The sequence below is a fragment of the Etheostoma cragini genome, chromosome 4, assembly GCF_013103735.1.
Source record: "Etheostoma cragini isolate CJK2018 chromosome 4, CSU_Ecrag_1.0, whole genome shotgun sequence".
Classification (NCBI taxonomy): domain Eukaryota; kingdom Metazoa; phylum Chordata; class Actinopteri; order Perciformes; family Percidae; genus Etheostoma; species Etheostoma cragini.
This window is the reverse complement of record NC_048410.1, coordinates 25292969-25314917: the sequence shown is the minus strand read 5'-3', so window position 1 is coordinate 25314917 and position 21949 is coordinate 25292969. Positions and strand designations below refer to the sequence as shown.

At 40.4% G+C, this 21949-nt stretch overlaps 1 long non-coding RNA gene across 1 annotated transcript in view; it reads right to left on the bottom strand.

The window, feature by feature from the left end:
- Nucleotides 1–409: 409 nt before the first annotated feature.
- LOC117943203 overlaps nt 410–21949 on the bottom strand; it is a 23033-nt gene continuing 1493 nt past the window's right edge. Inside the window, exons 2-3 of the long non-coding RNA XR_004656315.1 lie at nt 5772–5781; nt 410–483 (exon numbers count right to left, since the gene is read on the bottom strand). This is a non-coding gene — a long non-coding RNA (uncharacterized LOC117943203). The remainder of the gene's footprint in view (nt 484–5771; nt 5782–21949) is intronic.

The window sequence follows — 21949 nt, the reverse complement described above, 5'->3', positions numbered from 1 at the left end:
GGCTCGCCAGGAAACATTGCCACAATAAATTGATCGGCAATCTGCCAGGAAGCCACGGGGAGTCCGACCCGAACCAGGATAGAACGCCAGATAGGCTTTAAGCTTCACCAGCTGTCCGCTGCGTTTTCCCCGGCGCTTGGAGCGGCTTCTCCGGGGAAATGACGGCGGATTATCTCTGGTATCTCTGAGAGCAAAGGCGGGAGAAAAGTTTTCTGTCCACTCTCATCATATTTGATCAATGTTCTCACAGAGAAACGGAGATCAAGCAGTGTTTGGCGATCGTAGATCAGCAGAGAGTCAATATTTTGTAAAAACAGTGACACAAACAGTAAAAATACAAACAAATCTGACAGCGAGGGACGGCCGGCCACTCACACTGGCGCCATCTTTTCTAACCTTTTCTACAAATCTAACCGGCATGCAACGGGCGGCGTTTGCCGGTGATCCATTCTGCGCTGACCTGGCTCATCTTGAACGAGCCTACTGAAACTAGTTACTTGCACTAGTTTCTTGCCCTTCGGGGAATTACTAGAATTGTTGTGGCTTTGTAAATTATAGTGTGTTCTAGACCTACCCTATCTGTTAGTCTTGAGATAACTTTTGTTATGATTTGATTCTATAAATAAAATTTAATTGAAATAAAGTCACAGTATAGTCTGTCTAAACGTCACAAAAACATTGTATATTACAGCAAAAAAATTAATTGTATACTATGTCAAAAAAGTCGTAGTATAGTATTGTCTATCTAGGGGGACTTGGTGGCAAGATTCAAAATAGAAATAAGAGACTCGGACACAGTTGGCTTTAAACATGAAGTGTCTGTAATAAATAATTCATGCAAAAGGCAAATGGGTCAAACTTTTACTGAGGATTCATCCCATCAGGGGTCCTTTCGCCTTCTTCGTCTACTCTTAAAACAGCCTGTCCTGTTGCGTTTAGATCAGAGAGAGAGGTCAGTCCTGTCTCCCGGCCAGTCACTTTCTCAGGATTTTCTGCAAGCAACAGCAGTGTTGCCTGCTTCATCCTTTGTTCCCAACTCTTTCATTCCTTCCCTGATTAACTGATGGCCTACAGGTGTGACCAGTGCTATGTGCCTATTGGGGGCAGTACTTGAAAGAGATACACTCCCTCCATCACCTCCCCCAATCGGAATTTAGAGATGCTCCCCCTGTGATAAACTGGGTGGGCTGTTTTACCTTATTTGCACAGGAACTTAAAGACATATTTTAACAAAGTCACAAAAAGGTATAGTATTTAATTTAAAAAAAAAGTATATTATTTCAAAAAAGTCACAGGAAATGTCATAGTACAGTATTAAAAAAAAATCATAGTATATGGGCAACCCAGCGGACTTGGAGTCAAGGTTCACATTAGAAATAGCAGACTCAGAGACAGTTGGCTTTAAACATTAAGTATATTTTAAATCATTCAAGGAAAAGGGTAGTGGGTCAAACATTAATTCATTAATCTATCTGTGCGGGATCCTTTGTCGTGGCATGTCCTGTGGTGTTTAGACCAGAGAGAGAGGTCAGTCCCTTTTCTCGGCCAATGTCTCATTGCCAGGCTCTAACTGAAAGCAAAAGTGTTGTCTGCTTGGTCCTTTGTTCCCAACTCTTTTTTCCATGCAAGGACATGAGCTGGCTCAGTAAGTGCCTTCGCTGATTAACTGGTGGGCTATAGGTGTTACCAGTGCTATGTGCCTAGTATTTGCAGCACTCTCCTCGCTTGAAAAAGAGAAGGCCCTGGATAGGGTTGAGTGGACTAATCTTTGACGTTATTGCTTGATTTGGTTTTGGAAACACTTTCCTTAACCCGGATCAAATTATTACATCTCAACCCTAAAGCTAAAGTACTGACAAATTAAGTGGTGTTGAGCTCTTCCATAGTACTAGAGTTTGTCCCCAAGGTCCAACTCTATCACCACTTCGATTCATATGTGGCAAGGTGACAGGTAACTGGTGCATTAATTTAAATGTTGACTGACAACACCACCTAGTTTTACTAGGAGTCTAGGAACTCCTGAAATGAACAAAACAAGTAGGCTAATGTTCTTCGTTCAAGGGAGAACAAGCAAAGGAACAACAAAAAAGATTGTGTATGATAAAACAAAATATTCTATCACACCAAATCTCTTATTTTTCATCCTAAAATTGTTCAGAAATCCCCCTAAAACTGTGTGGTTTAGAGGTTTTAAAGTCCCAAACTAAACACAGTTCATAAGGACAATGTCCAAAGGTAAAAAGATTCAAGAAAAAGAAGTAACATTAGTCCAGATAAAAGAAAGTGGTAAGTGTATCTTCTGCGCCACTCTTGAATTCTCAGGCAACCAACGCCTTACATCCTCAAACAGCGACTGGGACTCTCTCCAGCATTGCGGACAACGCCAACTGGGAGTCAGGGACTCTCTCTAGCAGTCTTCCATTTCCTGCAGTCGGCATGAAGTGCACGAAATAAACACTGCATGTGAGAAAATATAAAACAAAAGCATGACCTAGGTACGGGAGCTGGATGTGACAAAACTACCACAAAAACATTCCAGCGTTTAAACATTTGTTCTGCATTGAATTTTCCCCAAGGAAGGGCGTGCCACACACGTTGAGAACCACTGGTGTAATGTGATTTTGGTCTTTATAGACCAATAACATTTATTTTAAAATGTCATTATGTTGTCCCTTGAATGGCTTCCTACACAGTAACTCACAGGAAGCCAATGTAAGGACTTCAGGACTGGTGTAACATTATCCAAATTCCTGGGGTTTCTTGTAAATCGTCACCAACACGGTCATGCAGCACATCATTAGAAAGCTTAAAGTCTTGTGATTCCATCAAGGCCCGGCACTAAGGATAAGGTGACTTACAGCGGTTATAATCATGTTATGAAGTTAAGAAACACTGCACCGTTTCTGTCTAAATCGAGCGTGCATCCCTACCTTTGTCCTCGTGTCTTTATCCAGCGGTGAAATACTATACCATCAATTCATTTCACTGACAAACATGGGACCAAAACACCACCAACAGTTACTTAAATAAAGTTAAAATAAACCAGTAAAAAAAAAAAAAAAAAAAAAAAGTTAAAAGCTGGGAATGGCAGCCCGATCTTCTTGCCACCAGTTCCAAGTCCCTATGACTGTCTCTCATTAAGTTGATCACAGAGTGGCCAATTTTCGCCGAGGTTAGCCTGGGCTCCTCTTCTGACGTTTAGTAATTCCAAGACAGAGGTTTTGGATGCATCTTTATTCAGATATACAGTATGTCATATAAAATGTTAATAAGTGCAATCTCAGTACTGTGGTTTGGTCAAAATCAAGACTGAAGTGGCTTAAGAAAGTTGTTTTGTATCATAAAATCATGGATTTGTTAAAAAACATCTCTTTCAATAATTTACGCCCAAAACGGAAAGTTTAATATCAGCCTATAGTTGATTATTGCTGCAGCATCCAGGTAACCTGTTTTGAAGGCCTGGGAAAACTGATCTAAGTGAAGAAAGTTTTTTTCTATCTGCAATACATAGGCTGAGTATCAAGGCAGCATGTCATGTATTTAAACTGTAAAAACTTTTTCTGTTAAAGCTGTGAAATCTGGGAGGCTAAAATGTGCTAGATTAACTGGAATAGATGGAGGCACACATCATTTAGCTTGAGCTGAATACTGTTTTTTTACACTTTAATTGTTTATCTGTAAAATTATAAAAATAAAATAAGCCACAAAGTCATTGAATGACTTTTTGGAGAGTAGATGTTGTGGGAAAACATTTTTTTATTATTAATCTGTGAGAAAAAATTGTTCCTGGTTACAGCTGTACAGACCTTCTATAATATGTTTTTCCCCATCTGCGTTCTTCCTGTCTGCATACTCTGTTTTTGAGCTGTAATTATTGTGGCGTTTCTCTAAGGTGACTATTTCGTCCTGATAAAGCTTTGGTCCTAATGTTATTGATGGGATCAACAACAGTCATAACTTTGGAACAAAAACTATTTATCATGTCATCAACACCAGATAGAGGCAAGGCAAAACTTGAATAAATAATGCACACGTGTTGTCAATAATATAGCACTTTTTAATCACCCTTAGTTAACCTTTGATTAGATAAGATTAGCAGGGGTGGCCATTTTAAACAAAACACAATATTGATCAGAAAGCGTAAAATCAGTCACCACAACTTCAGAAATATGAAGCCTTTTGGAAGTGATTATCTAATATAAGTCCCTTGTTATGTGTTGAATTTGTTACATGCTGAGAGAGCCCAAAATTATCCAGAACGTTCAAAAGATCTTTGGCACAGCCATCTTTAAGATTGTCAACATGAATGTTAAAGTCACCCACTGAAACAACAAAGTCAAAATCAATGCATACAATAGACGGCAAACTCATCATAGAACTTAGCACTGCATTTTACAACACATTTTTATAAATGTTGCTCGACAAGAGGAATTTAACTAAAGAGCATCATACTCAAAAAAATCAAACTTTCCAAAAAATGTTTTTTGGCATACATAATCATAAATACTGAATGAAGTTACTGTACCAATGCTGTGCAACATGCTTGCAAATGATTATTCTTAATTTGGAGACGTTCCTATCATTCATGGTGCGGTGTGATGGCTACAGGTATTTAATGATAAATATATTTGTCTACACATTAGCAAATTTTTGTGACGAAGAACAACTCCTGTTTAACCCATCTTAACCCAGCTCTGCAATACTCTGTTTTCTGCTCTGTATGCATACAAATCTTAATATTGTATCACTGCAGAATTTTGTGAGATAAAAAAAAACTATATTCTAAACAATAGGACACCCCTGATGGCTTCATCAGTTCATTCTGATGTCTCTCTCTCTCTCTCTCTCTCTCTCTCTCTCTCTCTCTCGCCATCTGTATCCCGTTCCTTCATGTTGACAAGACATACAGGCTAAGCATACAATTAATCACCATGCTGCAGGGATCTTACCACATGATGTTCACCGTCAGTGTCCATGAAAAACACATTAACACATTAACAACTCATAAAATGAGATGATAGTCTTCAAATGGTCTCAAGTGACATTCTTTTGTCTTTGCAAGATAAAAAAGTAATGAAATTTGTCTAACTTGAAAAATGCTGCATACATTTTGTAATTAGAAAGGACATTTAGTAAATGTGGGGCGGAGGACATGCGCTCTCTCTCACAGCGGTTTCCTGGCTCTGACTCACGAAATAAACATGGGTAAAATAAAGAAGAACACTGCATAAACTCCGTTACCGTGTGTTTGTTTAAATGTAGGTACACCTACAAGTAGGCCACGAGAATGCAATACAAGCCTGTACATTACTATTAGCAGTATACCTATGTCAAGGATGCATAGATTAAATAAACTTCAACTGGAGGAACTTCTTCCTACAGCCTAATATCATTTTTTAAGCTGCCAAACAGGACACGTTACTGCAAATTAAACTGAGGTGTCAGGTTTTCATCTCCACCTCTGAAACGTAAACCGGATTACATCTAGCCATGACGTAATGGTAGGGGCGAGGCCTCAAAACCGAGAATGTATTAGGGTGTGCTATTTAAATATTTAAATTATTTATCAATGTACAATCATTCTTACGCTCTGATCGGTGAGGTACGATCGTTTCATGAATCCAACTGAAGCCTGTCGTAAGAGGATTTCTGCACTCCTATCTGTGCTGGTTTCTATGTCCTAGTTTAATAAATGAGTGCCAATGTGTTTTGTGATGTTTATGATACTACATGGTAATCAGTAAACTTTTGAGATGTCTTTTGTTTTTTACTTTTTTTTACCTTTGGACAGTGCCAGGCTAGCTGTTTCCTCCTGCTTTGAGTCTTTAAAGTGCCCATATGGTGAAAACAAAAAAAAAATCTGGAATTTGGGGTTTTTTTTTGTGTCTCTGGTGCTTCCACACGCATACAAACTTGGAAAAAAAACTATTCATGCTGTTTTGAGTGAGATATGGTTTTTGAATGTACTCTGCCTTTAGTCTCCGGGTGAGCTGTTCAACATCTGCATGGCTTTCTACGTGACTAGCCGAGACAATAACCGTAGCATGCTAGCTGGTTCACAACGGCAAAACACTGCTACAACACACAGTAGTTGACCATAATCTCCAAAACACTGTCCCTGTTCTGCAGGTATTCCACAAGTGGCCCTCGTCTAGAAGAAGTTTTCCAGCTAATCCTGGCTTGCACTTACCAAAGTTGGAGAAAGACTTATCTAGCTGATGTGATCTTACCTAGCTACTGAGCATGTGCCACTCCCAACAAAGATAGTATAGAAGTGAGAGGTCTCACTCTGTAGCTAAAACAGAGACCTAAACACAGGGTGAAAACAGGATCTGTAGCCATGTGCAGTGCAATAGAAATATGGTGTTTTTTGAAAATGAAACCATGTAAACCTATTCTGGTACAACCTCCAAATACAATTAAGAACCTGAAAATGAGCATAATCTTGGTGTTTTAAACTAGGCCAACCACGTCCTGACTTAAGCTCTGTACTTGTACTCCAATTTCATTTCCCAAGGTATTGAACCATTTTTTGTACAGACTGAATAATACAAATTATAGAATTTTTTAAAATAGCATCATTTTCCAAAGCAAAATCACATATTTTGAATTAATCGTTTTTAATTAAGCACTCCAGCCTCCAATGTGATGCAGATAAGATACTCACAATAAATGACTAGAAATGTATGGATGTTTTATAGAGTAGGGGTCTGCTCTCTCTTTCTCTGCACAACAACTTATCGGCACTTTGGAGTAAGAATATTGACATTAGGCTGCACGCACAATTGACTCATAGCTCAATAGCAGCAATGCGGAAAAGAACATGAAACAAATGTGTTGAACATCTCGGAGGGAGAAAAGACAGGGAATCTATAATAAGGAGAGTTTAGGAATCAATGAGTAAAACAAACCACTGAGGCTTATAATGACTATTCATTAATCCAAATGGAAACTGGAAAGTTGTAACACAACATGGAATGAGACAGCACAAACACCATCGTACTTAACGTATCTAGGTTTCGACACAGGGTCATGCAAGACCGGACATAATGTGGAAATATGCAGCAGACCTCTGCACTCTATTATATAATGTTGTCTTTTGCTTCAATGTAATACAAAAAATACAGGAATAAAAAAGGTGAAAAGAAAAACTTGTCTACAGTGCCTGAATGATGGTTAAACTCCTTATATTACATGGTGCTATTTTGGGGCTTTTTATCCCAGGTGCCAAAAGCATCACTGTATCCAGACATATTGGAAGAGTCATTAACATTTACAGATCATTAACCCATTGTGAAATGCTGTATGAATAACCGCAACATTACAAGCCATTATCATACATCAGCCACTGCACACAGCATGGAATATCTCTGCTGCAGAGGGGAGAGCCTTGGGAACATTTCCATTTATACCTACAGAAGATTAAAATCTGTGAATAAAGGTTTTGTAGAATGATGGTGTATTCCTTAGACTTTATGTCTAGTTATATTATACTGGCCTGAAAAAAAAAAAAAAATCATTCTGGCCCTGAGAGAGTTCCCCAAAGAATCCATGCAGCATGTTTTGGGATTCTGCTTGGAGCACTAAATCCCCAGAGGCACTCAGAGGCATTAGCATTCATGATTTAAATAATAACTGCATTAGACAGACAAGGCTGAGGATTGAGTAGGAAAACAGTAGGTGGTCTGGGCAGTGCAGAGAGTCGTAGAAATAACAATTCATTCTTTAAATGTTGGAAAGAACATGTTAAAAACAACACCACGGCCCATGATGATCCTTTAAAGGGGAATAAGTTTAATGGACACTACTATGACTGTAATAATAGATAGAAATGGCTGTAACTCATGATTTGTATTATCTTATAATACATCCGAGGGCTGTATCCTAAAAAGCCTGTAACGTGGATGTAATGCCAACGTTTGTCCATCAATCAGCCAACCGCAGCTAGTAACATAAGATCTTATAATAATACCTTGGTTCTCTTAATACATCCATGAGTTTATTTTAATAAGCATTTTAACGATGAGGAACAAAACACATGTTTAAGTTTAGTAAAAATATAGCAACTCATCTGACGTAATAGATCCTCAATAGCTACTGTGGCTAATCTTTGATGTATCACAGCTAGAGGCTATCTGACATAGTAAGCAAGCAAGCTCATTTACTTGAGTAGAATACATCAGGGGCTGCAGATTTAAAACTAGGCCACATTGCAGGAGAAAAGTCTTACATTGACCCAAATGTCTATCAAACCTCTTGGGTGGACAAACCCATGGTTCACATGTCTGAATAGTGGCGGGAGGTGGGGATCCCAGCACTAAAAGAGCTGCTTGAGAGACAGCTGTCTTTCCATGGTTTCCTGGAGAACTTTGCTGTGCTGCTGTGGAGACAGTATGACGCACCGGCTCCAGATCCGCTGGGTCCACACAGGCTGAATAGGGGACAGAACTAAGGGGCAGACTGCAGTAGGTGGTAAAAATTCTTATTTTATCAAGGTAGGAAGCTTGTGCTGGTAGTGGGGGTGCTGGATCCGAAGATGGCTGGGCAGGCAGAGGGGGTGCTGGGTCTGAAGATGGCTTGGCTGGCGACTCAGTAATCCAGTGTGTGGCGAAGCTGATTGGTAGCTTATGATTCTAAAGTTGTGTTATTTCTGAGGACAGAAATCTTCCAGTTAGTCACGTCAGGAAAAAGAGCAGACAGGCAAGTACAAAGACACGATACAAGACTTTCTTGACAAACAAACTAGACAAATATCAAAATCTAGGGAATACGCATATTCCGCGGTAAGCAAAAATGCGGCAGAGAGAGGGAAGTCAGGCTGGTACTTGAAGGCAGATGATGGAGCAGGATGATTAGCAGGTGCGCTGATTGGAATTGGTGCCAGGTGTGAGGAGAGTCAGCAGCGTGTGTCCACACACTGTGGAACATGCAGGTGGGAACAGACAGACAGACCAAAAAAAATAAAATACATTCACACACACCCCCGACTCTCACTGTGCAGATGTCATGGCGGCAAGGAAGTGGGATATGGAGTGAAATCACTACTTATTGTAGGCATCACACTCTTCATTGTCATTTTAAGGTCCCCGCTTAGTTTTGCCCATACACTGTCTGATAAACAAAGCAGTGCAAGAACATCATCTGAGGGGCAACAGCGGACTAACATCCTGCAAAACCAATCACTATTTCATTTCTATGGATAGAGCCTCTATGAGTAACAAGCACGCACACAGGCTCCATATCCAGACTATTGTCTTTAATGCCAACATTTTCTCAAAAACCATTTCATCACATGTGTGTCCTTCCAACAGTAGTAAGCCAATCCATTCCTCTCAAATTTGAGTCACAGACATACCGCGTATGCACAATCGTGCAGTGTCAGCTCTATCTGTGAACTCCTCTATACCTATAGACAAGACACTGGCTTTCTTCAGTTGGTCTAACAGCCTGTCTTGATTTTGTTGTTATTCGTCCTATCATCCAAGACATGCAGTCTTTGACAGTTTGCGAAACCGTAAATGGATCCAGGCCACAAGGAGAGAATTTAATCTGAGTGAGTGTGTTGCAATGTTTAAAGCGACCACCGGCTGGCTACGAGCTCCATGCCGCTGAGTGGCATTTGCTAGAGCTACAGAGCTTCATGACGCCGACTGGTAAAGTTAAGGAAAAAGATTGTGGTTTGGCTATACACTCCCAAGGAACATGCATTTTCCCAGGGAGTGTACTCAGTTCTTTGGCATGAAAGCCCTGTGTTCCTATGCGGCCAGCAGCAGCCAATGTGGTGCACGCAGCGGGGAAAAAAGTTAAGTATTTACGAATTACAGTGCTTACCTTTACGTAGCTTTTTGAACCATATGTAATCTAATGTCATACCAATGTGACCTGTATTACATGTCCATAATTCTTTTCTGGAATTAAATGTGCTCACATGATTTAGCTCAGTACTCATGATTTAAACAGCAAGTGAAGGTAGACATCTGGCAGCATAACACCATCCCAGTGATCAGCTGACTTCAGCTGACAATGCAAAAGGAGGAAACTATTGTGCTGACATTACAGGATCTAACTCATCTTGTAGAACAGATTTTATTTGAACAGAACATGAGTATACAGAAAATGTTTTTCTTTCCTTACATCAGAATAGGCTTTAGATTGAGGATCCAGCCTACAGCAGTAAAATGACTAATTGTAGCAGGTAGTATTGTGGTGGTTATCACTAGGCCACAGATTACATTTAATATACTACAATATTGATACCTTATTCCTTTTTGATACGGAGAAACGTTTTGACACTCCCAATAAAATCTCTGGAGAGACAGTTGAATGGATAGTGGTTGTAGTGGATTAGCATTAACAACTTACTCCTCAAAAGACATGCATATTTGGCCATTTCTAAACTTGCCAGGGCACCAAGAAATTTCAGATTAGTCAAACATGCCTATCCAAATTGGTATGGCTACTGACAGGACTTTTGTCCAAGTGAGGCCCTAAGGCCTGTCAAATCTGGCTCCTATTAATTCATTAATGCGCCTTCTTTTATTCGACTTAAGTTTAGCAGAACACAAGGATCAATCTGAGACAAAGAGTTCAGTTAAGTACACATAGAGGCACACACACACATGCACACGCACACACACACACACACACACACACACACACACACACACACACACACACACACACACACACACACAGACACACACACAAAAGCTCATACATACTTAAAAGGAAAAGAAAAACCTGACATCCTTGGATATGTACATGTAAACAAAATTATAGTTCCCTCAGAGGCACACATACTGATAGCCCCACACACACACTCACACACACACACGTTTTGTCTTTACAAACGGTGTGGCCAGTGATCTAGTTATTCTTAATAAGGCCTGTCTGGTGCCACTTATTCAAAGCTGTAGGATAGGAACACACACACAAACACACACCGTCCCCTACACTACAAACATTAGCAGATGACACACACACCATGTAACTGTAAGATGAAATAGACAGGAGAGAGGGATCAGAGCAGATGAGAGTTAACAGGGAAGATATCAAGTGAAAGTACAGTAGCTAGAGTCTGCAGTTGGGCACAAATAAAAGCTGCAGATCTTTGTTCTTGTCTTGTTTCTCCGCTGCTGAGTGGAGAGACAGGGGTTAACGTTCGCTCTGGAGACTCCAGCCCCGTCTCTCCCTGTTTATACAAATACTACTCTTAACAACTTTTATTGAGTTTTCCTTTTAGCAGAATACTCTGAGTGAATTCAATTCCTTCAGGTATACAGTATGCAGTGTAGACATAGAGCGTAGTATATTATCTGGGGCTAATATTGTGAAAGGTAAGAAAGGAAAGATTGTCTCCGGTAAACACTGCCTATGTCAAAGTCGAAAGGAGAAATACAGTTTGCCATCTATACAGTCTATGGCTCGGACAGCAGCCTCAATGTTGTTGTATTGTGAGCCTAATAGGTGGACAACACAAAGTGATTGGTTGATGTCTTATTCGTGGTGCAAAACACGACAAATGACAAATAAATCTTATTACTTAATACTTAAAAAATGAGGGCACTTTATCGCTTAGATATTCGTGTTCTGTTTCTGAGCATTCATGAAAAAAACAACTGTTCAAAAATGTGTGGTTAAGTGTGAGTTAATCACAAAAAAAAATTGTGGCCAGTGTTTTAAGACCTTCAGGTATTAAGTGATTTTACACATAGAGATCAGTTAAGTTGTGAAGAAGGAGTCTTAGGCGGGTCACACACTGGCTGTGTTGCACAAACGTAGCGTTTTTGTTGCGTGGCAACAAACGTGTCTGACATGGTGCAGTTGCTGCTAGGTGACGGACAGGAAAGACTGTCTCGGAACATGGCGCTGACTGATTCAAACCCAGAAAAACGGGTAAGTGAGCTGTCTGTTTATTTCAATGACAACTCTGTGTAGCTGTAAAGAGCCTATATTGTAAGCCGGCCTGATGTTGGACCATTTAATTGTTTTGTTATTGCATTCATATCTGCATTGATGTCAAAACCTAGAGACATTCAAACATCAACATTTAATTTATTAATATGTATTTGTGTGAAAAAGACATATAAACATATTTTTCTGAAAAAAACATAAAAAATAGGCGGCGGTTCTATTTCTGGCATGCACGCGTTTTCAGAGCGGTTCGAGATGTGCGTGTCACACAGGCAGTGTGTAAGCTCTAACCTGTTACCATGGGAGCCAAGATAAAAACGGACACACCACGCAGCTGACACGCTCGTGCGCCACATCCAGTGTGTAGTCGTGCTTGCTCTACTGCTCTGGTGAAGTCCAAAGGCTAAAATGCATCAGGAATGATAGCCTAGTAAATTATCAAACTGTACAAACATTGACTACTTTGATGGATGGCCACCTTTCAACGCTGTCACTATATCCTCACAGTAGAACATGAAACAGATGATTACACCCCACCCAAAGATTAACACAGTGCTGATCAAAAATGAATCAATCAGAGTCAGATTTATTACCAAACAAGTTTATACTTGTAAATTGGCTTTGGTGTATTACTTACAACTTTCCGCCTGCTTTGAGATTAAACTCTGACAACACATGAAGCCACATTGACCGGAACTTCTGAGCAATGACTGAAAATGTAAAGTTTTAAGGAATATTTGGATCCTAAAACAAGACAGGCCGGCATTTACTCTCTGACTGGAGAGGCGACACAAATAGACCTCCCAATATTTAAAAGTAGACCTGGACATCCTTACCCATTACTGTGATACACAGTGATTGGCTTCTCTGCTCCGAGAGGTATAGACATTTTGAGGGATCGCAAGACAATGGGCTTATCACAAGTTAATTAATTAAATGTGGTTTTGCTGGGGAATTCCCTATATTGCTTGAGACTCATTGACAACAACCCCTCTACAAGGTAGTCCATTAGGCCCTGGAGGAGTTTTAATGGGTCTGTAGTAACTCCTTTGAATCCCTTGCACACAAAAAACTGTGACGTTCTTGCCTTTCTCCTCAATTAAGTTCACCAATTTAGTTTGGACAGGAAATCACATCAGTTTCTCTCTGTGGTTGGGCAGATGGGTGGTTTCAAAGAGGTAAAGCCATTCTTCCATGACTTTGATTACATAGTCTTTGTTATTTAAAGAGATGCGCTGGGCGTAGTATGTTTCAGACATCAATCTTTAAATGTCACTCTGAGTTTTTGGCTTTTTTTTTTAGAGGCATCTTGCAGTGTTTTACTCATGGTTGTCAAAGTCATTCAGTGACTGGAGTTGCTACCGACTACAACAGGCAGATGATTTGCATTTCTTCTTAGGCTTCCCTTCATTGGATATGCTGAAGGCAAATTGTCATTCTGACATAAGGCAAGGCAAGGCAGCTTTATTTGTATAGCACATTTCAGCAACAGGGCAATTCAAAGTGCTTTACACCAAATCAGTAAAAAATTGTTAAAAATAAAAGCAGATAAAACACAAGAACAAACGGTTAAAAATAAAATAAGAGTAAAAGTTACAGTGCATTCTAAGAAATTAAACATTAAAGAAATGAATATCATCATTTAAAGAAAGGTAACATCAAAAAGAAAGGTCTTCAGCCTTGATTTAAAAGAACTGAGAGTAGCAGCGGCTCTGCAAGTTTCTGGGAGTTTGTTCCAGATATGAGGAGCATAGAAACTGAACGCTGCTTCCCCCTGTTTAGTTCTGACTCTGGGGACAGAGAGTAAACCTGTCCCAGATGACCTGAGAGGTCTGGGTGGTTCATATTGTAGTAGCAGATTGGAAATGTATTTTGGTCCTAAACCGTTTAGTGACATACTACATCCATCTTCATCTTCATCCGCTTATCCGGAATCGGGTTGCAGGGGCAGCAGCTCCAGTGGGTGACCCCAAACTTCCCTTTCCCGAGCCACATAACCAGCTCCGACTGGGGGATCCCGAGGTGTTCCCGGGCCAGGTTAGAGATATAATCTCTCCACCTAGTCCTGGGTCTTCCTCGAGGCCTCCTCCCAGCTGGACGTGCCTGGAACACCTCCCTAGGGAGGGGCCCAGGAGGCATCCTTACCAGATGCCCGAACCACCTCAACTGGCTCCTTTCGAAGCAGCGGCTCTACTCTGAGCTCCTCACGGATGACTGAGCTTCTCACCCTATCTCTAAGGGAGACGCCAGCCACCCTCCTGAGGAAACCCATTCAGCCGCTTGTACCCTTGATCTCGTTCTTTCGGTCATGACCCAGCCTTCATGACCATAGGTAAGGGTAGGAACGAAAATTGCCCAGTAGATCGAGAGCTTTGCCTTCTGGCTCAGCTCTCTTTTCGTCACAGCAGTGCGATAAACAGAATGTAATACCGCACCAGCTGCTCCGATTCTCTGACCAATCTCACGCTCCATAGTTCCCTCACTTGCGAACAAGACCCCAAGGTACTTAAACTCCTTCACTTGGGGTAAGGAGTCACTGCCTACCTGAAGAAAGCACTCCATCGGTTTCCTGCTGAGAACCATGGCCTCAGATTTAGAGGTAAAGTGACACATTTAGTGACATACTGAAAACATAAAATCTTCTGCTGTCATCTTGTCAGTCAACTCACCTTACTCTCAACGTGACTCTACTCTGGGCTGCGTCTTTGTTGATGTTGCATTCTACAGAGAAAGGCGGTCTCATGGCAGTTCATGAAATTGTCATGTTATTTTGATTTATTAATTTGTGTACATGTCACGATTTTCTCGTTTATTACGTGCACATGTCACGATTTTCGAACGTGACCATTTCACAAACTACCATGACACTGGGCTGCTCTGGGGGACGCAACCACGGGGAAATCAAGCACCACACGGCGGCCCCGACAACAAGGACCCCCACAAGCGGGACGCAATCCCCGAGCACCTGGACACAATCCACGGTCTCTGTGGCGCGCAACAACCGGAAAATGAAACACCAAACGCTGGCCACAACAATGGGACGGTTGTGATTAAGAAAAAAAATAAATGGAGAAAGGAACGTCACACGCATGACACACAGACAACGGGACGGTTGTGGTTAGGAAGAACGCGGAAAGGAACTGCAACACGTGGGACACGATCCCCGGTCTCTGGGGAGAAATTCCTGTGTTGTTTGACCCATACACCCCCCCCCCGGCAACGCTACTATGACCGTTCTGTGATCACGAAATAGGCTTCCCATTGAAATACATTACTTTAAAATTCTGTCTATTCTGTCGTTAGTCTGTCGTCCAACTAAGTATTGATAATTCGCTTTGTATTTTTGTGGAAATTATGTGTAAAAAAAATTGTATGGTGTTGGAATTTAAAATTGTATATGTGCTTAAACATTGTGTGTGATTTGCATTATACATTTAAGCTAAAACAATAGCATTATTTCTACATAAATGAAGACATGTTGGTCATGCAATAAGTTTGTTATTATAAGTATATAGATTAATGTTTGTTGCATTAAGTTGTTTTGCAATACTCTGTTCTATAACATAAGAAGTTCTGGTACATTCCGTTATAATCCAGCTCTCCTAAATTAGTTAGAAGCAGAATTGATTGTTAGGGACGCTTCCTGAATCTGGTTCTAGTCCCACTTTTACAGCCACTAATCTTTTGCTCTGCAAGTCCTGAACTGAGGGTCATAAACTTTCAGTCACATTCCAACTGAAAGCTAACGAATAAGCACACAAACACATCACATCACTGTGACCTGGAGACCCACACCCTTTGCGGATAAGACTAGGGGCGGCTGTGGCTCAGTGGTAGAGCGGTCGCCTGCCAGTCGGAAGGTTGGAATGGAGCAGAATTTAGCTCCAACAATGGGTGCTGATGTGGCAAAATTAATAACATTAATTTGTTAAGTTTGACACTGAATACCAACTACATTCCCTGTGAGTCACAACTCCTTTGCACATTGTACAATGTCAACAAAAGGCTCAAGTTAAACCTGAAGTTAGCTTGCTAACCCCTTATCCCAGTACAGTCTCCGGTCTTGTGAAGCTAATCCTCAACAATAGACTTGTACCTCTTTCCTTTTAATGTGTGTTTAAATTTCATTCAATTCATGAGCAAAAGCTGAAGACACTTGTCATTTGTTATCACTCTGAAAGATTTGATTTGTGTACGTTCAAATGAAGGGAAAAGCACCTTAGGTATGCGGGTTGCAAAGCTATTTAATTTAATTGCCAAATAGAAATTTGTCCTTAAACAAGATTAAGTGCTCTGTGGTTAACAAGTGTCTGTATATGTGCAGTGAGAGTAACATCCTCATTATCATGAATAATAACCCGGTCAGTGTCTTGACAGAAGAAAATAATACAACACCTTGGAATAGGGCGATAAAAATGAAGAACAGCCTGCAGGAATGACTGGCCATTAGTGAGGAGCCGTGGTCACTCAGAGTGGGAGATACGACAATGATTTACAGCGGCTCTGCAGGTTAGTTAAAGCTACAGCACGTTGTTAAGTATAATTCCATTACAAAAAACTGCTGGGGTGTTACACATCATTTGCAGAATGGGTTATGTAGATCAGAAAAAGGAAACACATCTTAAATTGAATACACTCAGAGTTGGGGGGGGGGAAAGTAGAAGTTACAGGAAGTCGTTAATAGACAAGAGCGAGAAAATAAATGAACACTAACACCTAGGTTAGTGGGGGGGCATCAACATTCATGTGTGGGCAGAAAGCGAAAGCAAAAGTGTAAATTGAAACACCGGCTCTTGTAAAAAAGCAGAAAAGCAATTTCATTGTCTGGCCATCTGTAAATTAAAATAAGGAATTTACTTTGTGCACAGTGACCCTTAGTCGCTTTGGGAAAAGGTTGGACCAAACCCAATCACAAGAGACATGAAAGTGATCGGACTGCTGCCTGGTACTGACAGATGAAAGATGACTCTCTATGATTACTTTTATATTTCCTTTAGGGCTGTTTGCAAGTAGATTTAATGTTGAACACAAATCTTTAGCCTAATATTGTGTTATGCTTTTGGTTGTATTGTTTAAAACGCTTCACAAAACTTGCAACGTTTTGTCAAAGGGGTATCTTTAACTCTCATCTTATCATACTGGTCCCCACCAAAATAATTGTTCAACAAATGCTGTTTATTCTTAGAGTATAGCACTCGTGGTACAGTAAAGAACAAACCTGATTGAGGGCATTGTGGTTGCCGATGTTTTCACTGTTCACTCGGTTTGTGACCACTGGATTGGTGAGGGATCTCTTCCTGCTTGTCTTTTTTCTTTTGGGAAAAGCAGGATTTTCCATGGCAATGGCAGCCTGAATGCAGAGTTTCCATCAAACTAAAGGACAGTTTTACATTACATCCATAAAACAGCAATAGAAATATAATTCAATCAGGAGAGATATGCAAAGATTTATTGTACATGAGCATAATAAGAAATGAACAAGACTTTTGGGGATTAGACTCCATCGGTCATTTTTTTTACGGAGGTAGAGAAGGCAGACATATTCCCCCCCGATGGAGCCTAGACACTGGTGATGGTGGAGAAGGACCCGTGTGACTGAACAAAGGACGACATTTAAAGACATTTAAAGCAGGATGTCATGCTGAGATTGGATCGTGAATTTCATGGCCAATTCTGGTTGATTTACTGAAAAGCGAATGCCTCTTAACAGCTGAATAGTTTTAGGGAGAGATGGTGGTGGTTGAAGTTATTTAGAAGTTGAATTAGAAGGAATTTGCGCTGAACTTCCTTTGTATTACAGACTTGGGTACGTGCTTATCATAAAAAGCTTTACCCTGGCCTTATTTAGATGAGCAGAGCTAATTAATACTGCCAAGTTGATGCTGGCCTCATTTGGATCATCGAAGACCCTCTTGTCCGTATTGGGTTACATGGCATGGCATGATATACAAACAATACAGAAAATAAAGAGAGTGATTGGAAGAGACAGTGAGAGTGATTGAAAATGAACTGCATAGTGTGTGTCGGTGTGTGTGTGTAAAAAAGTGATTTTGTTTAGGTGGTGAACTGTCCCTTTAAGAGGCGGTGATAGCAAAAAGCAGGGCCTCAGCGTGGGGTGAGCGTAGTACACATCTTATGAGAAACTGAAAGTACATATCCCATGCCCTGAGTAGAAGTCAAACTGCCACCCTCCACCTCTGCACGCATATCTTCATACTCTTCCTTCCATGGCCTTCCTCTAATGCCTTTGCAAAGAAACAAGCCCTGTTTTTTTTTCTTCCCATTACGATCTTTGACATCATCCATCATTATAAAGTTCATTATCAAGATGTTTTCCTAGCCTGTCATTAGTCTTGGCTAACATGAGGTGATTGATATGGCCCGCCGCAGATGAAACTACTGCCTGATTCCTGTCATTAATCTAGATTGTACTTGGTGTCATCCTTCGGCCTCTTTCTTCTACAACAGTGCTATGAGGAGCTCCACAAAGCCAGGGTATGAAAGTGGCAGACACAAGAAATAAAGACAAATAATATTTGAATATGTAAAACAGTTTTGCCACAAGTCCTCTCGATGCAAGTCAGCATGAATCATCCTCTATAACTGTATTCAAAAAAGAAACTGAAAGGCATTGAGTTGGTAAGCCTTAGGCGTAGTAGTAGAGTAGAGTTTAGTAATGCCACTATGTCTCAACTGAGATGGATGTTTTTTTGCATTTGATTTGGCTGGTAATGAACTGTGAAGGTGTCTGCGAGACAAAAATCCATTGTTTAAAGGAGCGTTCCTGATCTACAATGCAAATTCCAAAGTTGACCAATTTCAGTATAGCTCGTAGGAGGTATTAATCACAGTTGGCTCCCAGGAGCATTTATTCTTGTCTCATTTTGCCCCCGTAAAGCACATCAGACAAAGAAGAAACAGTCTATGGTTGGAGATTAAATCTGCCACCCACTGGTTGTATGCATCTTGGAAAGAATAAACATCCTTGCTGAAGGTAACTAGACACACTTGCAGTTTGTCATTTCCTACCTACACAATGAAATACTAATTCCACTGCAGCGGGCCATCCATCTCACCAGAAATTTCTCTCATGCTGAAAAATGCAATTTCCTGCACACAGTGCTCTCTTGTGCACCAGTTGTCGATACCATTACATGTTACAAAGGGCAAGTCACCATTAAACCCTGAGCATTCATTTACAATACATGTTTGCCATAATGGTTTCCAGTGTCCTTTTGTTATGATAAAAAAAGTCTCAGATGGAAGACTGAGGCAGTAATTTGCCAGAATTTAAAGCTAAATTTAAGAACAGGAATTTAAAAGACGCTCAGGTGGCATACTTCATTTATAGTTTGATGTGCTTTTTCATAGAGGTGGCCACACGCTAGCTTATTAAGCACAACTTGTAGGTTCTAGGTGACCTAGTTTAGAACGACAGATGTAAAAGAATATTCAAACACACAGTGAGATATTCACGATACGCCAGGCCAATCTGGCTTTTAATTAGACTATATCTAATTGACAAATCAAAATAACTGAATTTTTTTTATCAGATATAATTTTCTCTGCCCGGTGCAGAGTTGTCTGCACATTTACTATTAACAGCATACAAGGGCGACATTCTGCTCCATTTAGTTTCCCTGCTAAATGAAGGCCGTCTTTTAAAATGGAGGCCAAATTAGAAAGTAATAACTGAATGTGTGAAAAGGTTTGCTAATGGAAATGAAAAGAAAAGACAGAGATAAGAAAGTGATCTTACTTAACTCAATAAGGGGAAAAGTCATAAGATAATGCACTGAGCCACCCCCCCAACACTCAGTGGAGTAAAGTCAAACTGCAATTGGCTGTTTGAATAAGGATCAAGATAAAATAAATTCATCTGGTCCAAGAGGAAGAGCAATATTACATTGTCAATGTGTGCTCTGCTGCTTCAGCACAGAGGTTATTGTTCTATAGATTAAAGCGAGCTCCACAGCAAACGCAATGCAATTTCTGCTGAGCAGACACTATTTGGGGACATTTCAGATTTTTTCAATAAAATAAAAATAAAATAGTTGAAGAAGAAAAAAAGAGATGAGCAACCCAGCCAGATTTCCAAAGTAATTTAATTATGAAAGGAAAACCAAGTTTATCCAGCATGAAGACAGTAGCAGTCACTCCACTGTGCGCTTTACCATGTAGTCGTGGAAACGGGAATCAGTCGGGAATCAACTGTGCATTCGTTTCGTTCGCATTTGGCCATTTTAGACCTTTATTTATAGGACAGCTGAAGACATGAAAGGTGGGGGGGGGGGGGGTGACATGCAGCAAAGGGCTGGGGGTTGGAGTTAAAACAGCTGGCGGCTATGTTGAGGAGTAAACGTCTTTATATGGGCGCACCCTCTACCAGGTGAGCTACCCAGGCGCCCACATCTTGTTTTCTGTATAGATTAAAGTATGGATCCACACTTCTGGTACAAGGACAAAAAAAAAGTGCATTTTTACAATTCTAAAGGTTTTTACATTTTCCATGTGATACAAGGGCACAGAAGTTGCCACGCACAGAAGATGTGACATTATATAGAGTTCATGATGTATTACAATTAAAACATCAGTGCATGAGAGGCAAGGTAGGCATATTATGATTATCACAAGAATGATGTCAATTCTGAACAGTATTAAGTGTCGCACAATTTACTTCCAATGCCAGTGGCAAGTACCATTGGAGGAAGTCATGTGACCTTTTTGTAGTAAGGTGAGTTCACAGGTGAGTTCACATTCTGACACAGATCGGCAAACATAATTTGTACTTTCATCATTTGTTATTATGATCGTTCACAAACCACACCACAGTTGCCATGCACAACATTTTGTAGAAAGTAATTCGATGTCAGTGAACATAGTCAAGAGTTTTGCAGAATCACCCCAATATAACTCACTCATTCATTCTCACCTCTCTCTGGCTTCATACTTCCTCTATAAAAGGAAGAATGAAAAATTAAATATTCTCTAAACTTTAATTAATGTGGTTATGCAAAATGTAACTGGCAATCTAAACCCAATCCTATTAGCTATTTGGACATCTGAATAATATATATAATGAGTTATGGGAAAATTACGTTAAAGCCTGATTTCATATATACTTCTGTAGTATTAATATAATCATATTACTATGCTTTTCAGTTATATAACCTCATTCAATTTATTCGGTATGTGTCCTTTTGAAGGACACGCCCCAGCTGTTAAACTATACATTGTCAAGTGAAGGTCAACGCCATGAAGTCTGGAAGAAACATCTTCTCTTTGTCCAGAGCTATGTTTATTGATAAGGGTGCAGGGTCAGGAACATCTTCTCTTTGTCCAGAGCTATGTTTATTGATAAGGGTGCAGGGTCAGGAACATCTTCTCTTTGTCCAGAGCTATGTTTATTGATAAGGGTGCAGGGTCAGGAACATCTTCTCTTTGTCCAGAGCTATGTTTATTGAAAAGGGTGCAGGGTCAGGAACATCTTCTGTTTGTCCAGAGCTATGTTTATCGAAAAGGGTGCAGGGTCAGGAACATCTTCTCTTTGTCCAGAGCTATGTTTATTGAAAAGGGTGCAGGGTCAGGAACATCTTCTGTTTGTCCAGAGCTACGTTTATTGAAAAGGGTGCAGGGTCAGGAACATCTTCTCTTTTTCCAGAGCTATGTTTATTGACAAGGGTGCAGGGTCAGGAACATCTTCTCTTTTTCCAGAGCTATGTTTATTGACAAGGGAGCAGGGTCAGGAACATCTTCTCTTTTTCCAGAGCTATGTTTTTCGATAAGGGTGCAGAATTCACCAAAGACCAACTCAGTGCTTTTACTCGTCTGTCTTTATTTTGTTTCAACGAAAGTCTCACTTCAAAACGTCTCTTCTCCTGCTGGACAGAAAACTTCCACAACAACACTTAGAGTAGAATGGAGTACTCGAGTCGCAATTCTCTGGACTTGTGACCCCACTTGTGGCGGTTTTCCACTGCGTGGTATCTACTCGACTCGCCTCGGGTCTACTCGCTTTTTTTGGTTTTCCATTACG